Here is a 9122-nt window from a genome sequence, read left to right as displayed (position 1 = left end):
TCTCCCACTAGATCCTTGTATTGATCCAATTTTTTTTGAAAATTTATCCTCTCAGATTATTTCTTTATTGGATGATTTGCTTGTTTAAGAGACAGGCAGGGAACAGGGAGTAGGAGAGGGAGACACGGGCTCCTCAAGCACACTCTGCCCGAAGCTCAGAGCCTGCCAGGGGTAGGATCTCAGCATGCTGAGGCTATGGCCTGAGCCACAACCAAGACTCAGATGCTAAGTGTCTGAGCTGTAGGCGTCGAGCCCCGGGTTCCTGCTGTGGGGACTCCTACCCCCCCGCAACCACTGAGAGCTCGGGCTTTGGTCTGTGCTCCAATCCCAGGGCTCCTGGTGGCTACAGTGCTGGTTGCGCATCCCATCTGTCCCACCTCAGGGTGAAAGGGCCTTGGCCGGGAAGTGGAATCCAATCTGCCTGACGAAGCCCACCCAGATGGAGGTGCTGCAGCACGAAGTCCAACAACTGCTGCCCGCCTTGCTGCGCAGGGACATCATCTCTATTTTCAGTTTCTTAGATGACTATAATGAATATGCCAGCACCGAAGAGGTGCTGGACCTCCTGTTTACCAAGGGAGCACCCTGACCCTCTGCAGCCCAGTGGGATGGGCCACCTCCTGGTTGGGATTCTGGGGAATGTTTCTGAGTTTCCCGGCCCCTCGGGCTGCTCCTCTGACTGGAATAGAGTCACATAGGGCCTGTGGCAGGTCAGCTAGAGGGGCTGTGCTTGTGCTCACCAGCCATGGTTCTCTCCCCATGATGAAGCCTGGGCTTCCTCCCCCACCCTCACCAGGGTCTTGAGCTGGCCTGTTTCCCTATTGAAAGGGAGGTTTGAGAGTCCATCGCGGGTCTGTGTCTTGGAGCAACCAGACTGGGGACACCAGGGTGCCCCAGGCCCACTCGGATATCAACCATGGGCCTGGCCGGAGCCCTAATTCCTCAAGCATTCAGGAATCCCCAGCAGATGTGGGCGCTTCTCCAGGAGATGCCCGTGGCCCCACACACAGAGCTGACGGCCCCCCAGGGCTCCGGACTTGTCTGGGGTCAGAGGGTTATAGCCCCCATGATGAGAGGTCACGTCCACAGGACGATTCATGTGATGCCCCCCGCCCTCCTCTAGATATGGATGCATCGTAGCTGCCCATGACGACAGCGATGCAGTCCTGCAGCGGTGGAAAATGTGAGTGGGCTCTTGCTCATGCAGGAGGGCCTCCCCTCTCCAGGAGGGCAGTGAGGGGGCTGTGGGTCAGAGGGGCTGCTGGACCCTTACCCCACACATCTCCAATTCCTGTGACAGAGTAAAGGTCTAGGGGCCCTTCAGGAAAAGAGCAAAGGAGAACTGTGGATGGGGTGTGGGCTTTGTGGGAGAGCACTGGGACCCTTAAGGGAGACCTTCTCCATGCCCTCCCCCTCCAAACCCCCTGTCTACCCCACACCTGGGCCCCGGAGCAGAGGGTGTGGGGAGCATTGCACTCACCAATATGGTGGCACCTGGACCCAGGGGCACAGCAGGTGCTCAGGAGTGCCAGTGAGGGCTCATGGATGAGGCAGCCCCCACCCCATGGGAGATGGGAGATTAGAGTCAGTGGAAGGACACCCCCTGGGAGCCCCTCATGAGGGAGGCAGCGCAGAGCCACAGGAGGGAAGGTTGAGGTACTGGGCGGATCCTGGCAAGGCCTGGCAAGACACAGAGCCCAAGCCCTCCTCACTTGGACATTCCCAGAGCGACAGTGTGTGCAGTGAGGGCAATGACAGGCCAGATGCCCCCCATCCCGGAACACCTGCCGGTGGATTCTAGGGGCAAGTGGGCATAGAGCCAGGCTGAGGAGGGAGTCCCACTTCCCCAGGAAAGACAATGATGGTCACAACACTGGTCGTGGGCTCCCACGCACAGAGGCTTCATGCCAGCCCCTCCTCAGTGAGCAGGCCTGTGTCCGGCAGGACCGCCAGGTGGCAGGTGGACCAGGAGCAAGACTGGCCTCCAACAGCCCCAAGCGGGAGGCAGGGGGCCCTGGTTCTTGCAGTGCTTCCCCAGGACACCTGTGTGTGAGGGAGCCCTGTCTTCTGACGCATGTGCCCCCCTGTCTCTCCCCAGGGCCATCTCCTGCATCCTGGATATTTGGCTGGACTACTATGGGGAGGATTTTTGTCAGCTCCCAGAATTCCCCTCCCTCACAAAGCTCCTGGAATTCATGAGGCATGAATGCCAGGCTCACACCTGGAACACCGTGCCCAGCGTTTCCTCAAACAATTCAGACACCCCCATGCAGCGGAGCCAGAGGCTGGGGGTGAGGAGGACTGGGGGTGGCCTAGTTGGGGACAGGGTGGGCCCCCACAGATCAAGCCTCCATGCAGCTGGGCCGGTAGCAGTGGGTAGGTTCATACAAGCATCCCCACGGGCTGAAGTCTGGGAAGACCTCCCAGGGCTCTTGCACTCACTCACGTTGAGCAATGCTAAGAGCGTCCTTGATTTGGGAGGGACATGGAAAGTCCATCCTGGTGATGATACTTTGTCTTCTTGGAGCTACAGCTTCGGCCCGAGAACAACACCTGAGGGCCTCACCTGAGGGCCTGAGGTGATCGAGCCGAGCTGGTCCTGGCTACTGGAGCTGAGGGCTTGGCCTGAGCTGAGGTGCCAGCTGCTGAGTCGAAGCCCCTGCAGATAGTGGTCACTGCTCTAGTTCACTGTTATGCTCTGGAGGAGCCACCTGCACCCTTGGGAGCCCTGGAGGATGAACAGGTGCCACCACCTGCTATTGAGGTCGTCGATGTGCCAGAGCAGCCACCTAACTCAATGGAGCAACTGGCTTCAGACACCGAAAAACACCCTGAACCACGCCAAGAGCCCACCCCAGCTCTGACTGTGGGGCTTGCTGAAGCTTCAGGGCCTGAGGTGATCGAGCTGGTCCTGGCTGCTGGAGCTGAGGGCTTGGCCCGAGCTGAGATGCTGGCTCCTGAGTCTAAGTCAGTGCATTTGGTGGTCGCACCTATGGTTCCCTGCCCCAATGAGGAGGAGCCACCTGCACCCTCGGCCTCCCCGGAGGAAGAGTAGGCACTGGCTCCTGCAATCAGGGCTCCCAAAGTGCCAGAGCCACCACCTGCCTCTGGAGCAACAGGCTTCGATACCTGAGCAATACCCTGAACCACCCGGGAGCCCTCCCCAGCTCCTACCGTGGGGCTCGGGATGGCTGCAGCCCAACGGAGGCTTCCCTCCCCGTCATTGCACTGCTTCTATATTTTGTTTTTCTTTAACCTCTATAATGGCTTATGAATTTATTTGTAATATAGGATTAGTTAACTTGGCACAAAATTTACTCTGATGCTTTTAAATTATACATCGTGGTACTTTACGTCCATTCACAGAGTCACAGGCCCTTGAGCCCAAGGCACTGGGGGACACAGCCCAAGATCTGGTGCTCCCCCCAGGACAGGCAGAGGCCGGGAGGACACAGGACAGCCAGGACGCTCCTGCTGCCAGGTGGCCCCGAGATGTTAAGTTCAGTGGCCCTGGCCCCCAGAGCATCCAGGTCCCTGTGGACTGGGAGCTGTGGTAGTTACTGTGGGAGCTGACTCCAGGGCTGGACAGCTGGCTGCCGCCACTGTTGTTGTCCCTCCTGGTGTCACCCTGCACCTGGGACTGAGCAGGGACCTCACTGGATAAACAACTCCCACTGAGCTGTACAACTGGCAGAGGGCTGGGCAGCTCCCCCAGGTGCACACACCTGAGAATCAGCACAGCAGGGCCCTCCCCCAGAAGACCAGCAGGAAGGTCAGGGGAAAAGCAAGTTATTGATGAAGCGGGACTGCAAAATTCCAGGGGAAGTCAAGGGATTTAGAGTATATAGGATCAGAGGATACTCCCCTTTGTTTTTTCTTTTCTGTTTGTTTCTGTTGTTTCCCCACCCCCGTTTTTACTCTTTTTTATTTCAACTTTTTTTTTTCTCTTTTTCTTCTTTTTCCAGTACAACTTGTTTTTGGCCACTCCACACTGAGCAAAATGACTAGAAGGAAAACTTCACCTCAAAAGAAAGAATCAGAAACAGTCCTCTCTCCCACAGAGTTACAAAATTTGGATTACAATTCAATGTCAGAAAGCCAATACAGAAGCACAATTATAAAGCTACTGGTGGCTCTAGAAAAAAAGCATAAAGGATTCAAGAGACTTCATGACTGCAGAATTTAGATCTAATCAGGCTGAAATTAAAAATCAATTAACTGAGATGCAATCCAAACTTGAGGTCCAAATGACAAGGGTTGACGAGTTAGAAGAACAAGTGAGTGACACAGAAGACAAGTTGATGGCAAGGACAGAAACTGAGGAAAAAACAGAAAACTATTAAAAGACCATGATGACAGGTTAAGGGAAATAAATGACAGCCTCAGAAGGAAAAATCTACACTTAATTGGTGTTCCCAAGGGCGCCGAAAGGGACAGAGGTCCAGAAACTGTATTTGAACAAATCATAGCTGAGAACTTCCCTAACATGGGAAGGAAAACAGGCATTCAGTTCCGGAGATTTAGAGATCCCCCCCCCACCTTAAATAAATAAAAACTACTCATACCTCGAATTTTAATAGTGAAGCTTGCAAATTCCAAAGATAAAGAGAAGATCCTAAAAGCAGTGAAAGATAAGAAATCACAAACTTTTAAGGGGAGAAGCATTAGGACAAGAGCAGACCTCTCCACAGAGACCTGGCAGGTGAGCAAGGGGCAGCAGGATATATTCAGGGTCCTAAATGAGAAGAACCTGCAGCCCAGAATACTTTATCCAGCAAGGCTCTCATTCAGAATAGAATAGAAGGAGAGATAAAGAGCTTCCAAGATAGGCAGAAACTGAAAGAATATGTGACCACCAAGCTGGCTCTGCCAGAAATATTAAGGGGGACCCTGTAAAAGAAAGAGGAAGTCCTAGGAAACAATCCACAAAAACAAGGACTGAAGAGGTATCATGATGACCCTAAATTCATATCTTTCAATAGTAACTCTGAACGTGAATGGGCTTAATGACCCCATCAAAAGGCGCAGGGTTTCAGACTGGATAAGAAAAAAAGACCCATCTATTTGCTGTCTACAAGAGACTCATTTTAGACATAAAGACACCTCCAGCGTGAAAATAAAGGGTTGGAGAACCATGTACCTTTCAAATGGTCCTCAAAAGAAAGCAGGGGTAGCCATCCTTATATCAGATAAAGTTTTTCTCAAAGACTGTAGTAAGAGATGAAGAGGGACATTATATCATACTTAAAGGATCTATCCAACAAGAGGACCTAACAATCATGAATATTTATGCCCCGAATGCGGGAGCCGCCAAGTATATCAATCAATTAATAACCAAAGTTAAGACGTACTTAGATAATAACACACTTATACTTGGTGACTTCAATATAGCACTTTCTACAATCGACAGGTCTTCTAAGAACAACATCTCTAAAGAAACAAGAGCTTTAAGATACACTGGACCGGATGGATTTCACAGATATTTACAGAACTTTACATCCAAACGCAATTGAATACACATTCATACGTCCCGGAAAAAGGGTCCTGCTCCTCTTGTCCTGCAGCGACAGAGCAGCAGAGAAAACGGTTCGGTGGAGAGCCACGGCTTGACCAACGCCTCGTCGTCCTCAGTGATAGGGGACCAGGAGTACCAGAGTCAAAGTCCAGATGTGCTGGTGACCGCGTCCTTCCAGGCCCTGATGCCTGCCAATAGCCAGGCAGAGAGCGTCAAGTCCAGGCCTCCTGATGCTGGGGGCAAAGCAGACAGCTCCGAGGACAGCCGCACAGAGATGGAAGGTCGGAGCAGTCTGCCAGCAACATTTCCTCAAGCCCAGCCAACCTATGTCAAAGTCCAAGTCCCTGGTGCGTTTGTTGGACCCGCGGCCATGTCCCCAGGTGTGACAGCTTTGCCAGCGGCCCGGCCACGCCGACAGGCCAAACAACACGGCTGCACACAGTGTGGGAAGAATTGCTCCTCGGCGAGCGCTCTTCACATTCACGAGCGGACTCACACTGGGGAGAAGCCTTTCGTGTGTGACATATGTGGGCGAGCCGTTACCACCAAGGGCAACTTGAAGGCCCACTATATGATGCATGGGGCAGACAATAGCTCGGCTCGCCATGGGAGGAGCTGGCCAGTGAGAACACCATGGCTCTGTTAGGAGCTGATGGAAAGAGAATCCCTGAGATGTTTCCAAAGGATACCCTGGCCCCTTCGGGGAACATGGACCCTGTCCTGTGGAACCAGTACACCACCATGCTCAATGGAGGTCTGGCCATGAAGTCCATTGAGAGCTCTGTGATCCAGAGTGGGAGGATTCCTACCCTCCCAGTCTCCCTGGGGGCCAGCTCCATTGTGAACAACACCCCTATCTCCGAGATGGATGGCTCCCAGTATGCCTTCAGTGCTGAAGTGGAAAAACTAGGTGCTGCCCACAGCATCCCCAAACACCAATTCCCTCACTTCCTCGAAGAAAGTAAGATTGCAGTCAGCTAAGCTCTTTGTCGAGGGAGAAATGCAGGCAGAATGACCTCTAGAACTCTACTTTTTTTTCCTTGTTAGAAGAACCCATCTCCTCCTGTTTTTCTTCCTGATGTGCAAATGTTTACAGCTGTGATCACAACCTCAGGCAAATCCTACAATCAGATGTTGTTATGCTGCTTTGCAAAAAATAAAAAATAAAAAAGAGAAAAGATTGGATTGTTTGTTTCTTTGGTGTTGAGTTTAATAAGTTCTTTATAGATCTTGGAAACTAGCCCTTTATCTGATAGGTCATTTGCAAATATCTTCTCCCATTCCGTAGGTTGTCTTTTAGTTTTGTTGACTGTATCCTTTGCTGTGCAAAAGCTTCTTATCTTGATGAAGTCCCAATAGTTCATTTTTGCTTTTTTCTTTTGCCTTTGTGGATGTACCTTGCAAGAAGTTGGGAAAAAGACATGAAGACAAATCTCGCAGAGGAAGACATAGACCTGGCCAACATGCACATGAGAAAATGCTCTGCATCACTTGCCATCAGGGAAATACAAATCAAAACCACAATGAGATACCACCTCATACCAGTGACAATGGGGAAAATTAACAAGGCAGGAAACAACAAATGTTGGAGAGGATGCGGAGAAAAGGGAACACTCTCACACGGTTGGTGGGAATATGAACTGGTGCAGCCACTCTGGAAAACTGTGTGGAGGTTCCTCAAAGAGTTAAAAATAGACCTGCCCTACGACCCAGCAATTGCACTGTTGGGGATTTACCCCAAAGATACAGATGCAGTGAAACGCTGGGACACCTGCACCCCGATGTTTCTAGCAGCCATGTCCACAAGAGCCAAACTGGAAGGAGCCTTGGTGTTCATCATAGATGAATGGATCAAGAAGCTGTGGTCTATATATACAATGGACTATTACTCAACCATTACAAATTAAAATGACAAATACCCACCATTTGCTTTAATGTGGATGGAACTGGAGGGTATTATGCTGAGTGAAGTAAGTCAATCGGAGAAAGACAATCATTATATGGTCTCATTCATACGGGGGAATATAGAAATTAGTGAAAGGGACTATAGGGGAAAGGAGAGAAAATGAGTGGGAAATATCAGAGAGGGTGATAGAACATGAGAATCTCCTAACTCTGGGAAACAAACAAGGTGTAGTGCAAGGGGAGGTGGGCAAGGGGATTGGGTGACTGGGTGGCAGGCACTAAGGGGGACACTTGATGAGATGAGCACTGGGTGTTATACTATATGCTGGCAAATAGAACTCCAATTAAAAAAATATATATGTAAAAAAATTCAAAAGGTGCACTTCCAACTAAAAAAAAAAGAGAGAGAGAGAGATTGATTTGGTAATCAAAAATCCCCAACAAAGGAAAGTCCTAAACAAGGTGGCTCCACTTGTGAATTCTACCAAACATTTAAAGGAGAATTAACAACAGTACTTCTCAAAAAATTTCAAAGTTTGAAATGTAGGGAATACTTCCTAACTCATTGTGTAAGGCTAGCAGTACTCTGATACCAAAGCCTAACAGAGATGCTACGAGAAAAGAAAGTATAGACCAAGATGCCTTATAAACATTGATGTAGAAATCTTCAACAAAGTACAAGCACAATTAATTCAAAAGCATATGGAAAGGATTATACACCACCATGGCCGACCAGGATTCTATTACTCAAATGTAAGTATTCTTCAACATAGGCAAAGCAATCAAAGTAGTAGAGTGCATGAGAAAAATAACAATAAACAGAGATCTCAATTGATGCAGAAAAAGCATCTATAAGGTTCACCAGCTTTCTTAACAAAAGCCATCGATAAACTACTAATAAAAGGAAATTTCCTCAGCATATTAATCATATGGGAAAACCTACAGCTAACATCAGACTCAATGTTGAGAAACTGGAAGGTTTTCTTTTTTTAAGGTACAAAGCAAAGAGGTCAGAGTTCATTACTTCTATTTCACTTAGTAGTGGAAGTACTTCTCTGAGCAATTAATCAAGAAAAAGCATCAAAATCTGAAAAGAAGTAAAATTATCTCTCTGCACAAGTCACTTGATCATATATATAGAAGACCCTAAAGGGTACAAATACACACAGACTGCTAAAGAAACTTTTTCTTTTCAAATTGCAACCTGTAGAATTGACATGCAAAAAGCAGTAGCATTTCTAAACAATAAAAATGAACACCAATAAATATAATTAAGGAACTGGAGGGTATTATGCTGAGTGAAGTAAGTCAGTCAGAGAAGGACAAACATTATATGGTCTCATTCATTTAGGGAATATAAATAATAGTGAAAGGGAATAGAAGGGAAGGGAGAAGAAGTGTGTGGGAAATATCAGAAAGGGAGACAGAACATAAAGACTCCTAACACTGGGAAACAAACTAGGGGTGGTGGAAAGGGAGGAGGGCGGGGGTGGGGGTGAAAGGGTGACGGGCACTGAGGGGGGCACTTGACGGGATGAGCACTGGGTGTTATTCTGTAAGTTTGCAAATTGAACACCAATAAAAAATAAATTTATTATTAAAAAAAGAAAAAAAAACAGTTCAATCATGGAGACACTGATCATGAATGGGACTAGACAAAGAATACTGATCTATAGTGTCAGGTCAATTCATCTCCAAAATG

General features: G+C 48.9%; 1 pseudogene; it reads left to right on the top strand.

The window, feature by feature from the left end:
• Positions 1 to 4247: 4247 nt before the first annotated feature.
• On the top strand, positions 4248 to 6496 carry LOC140615318 (sal-like protein 4 pseudogene; annotated as a pseudogene).
• Positions 6497 to 9122: the final 2626 nt, after the last annotated feature.

Source organism: Canis lupus, chromosome 23 (genome assembly GCF_048164855.1).
Source record: "Canis lupus baileyi chromosome 23, mCanLup2.hap1, whole genome shotgun sequence".
Classification (NCBI taxonomy): domain Eukaryota; kingdom Metazoa; phylum Chordata; class Mammalia; order Carnivora; family Canidae; genus Canis; species Canis lupus.
This window is presented reverse-complemented; position numbering and strand designations above follow the sequence as displayed.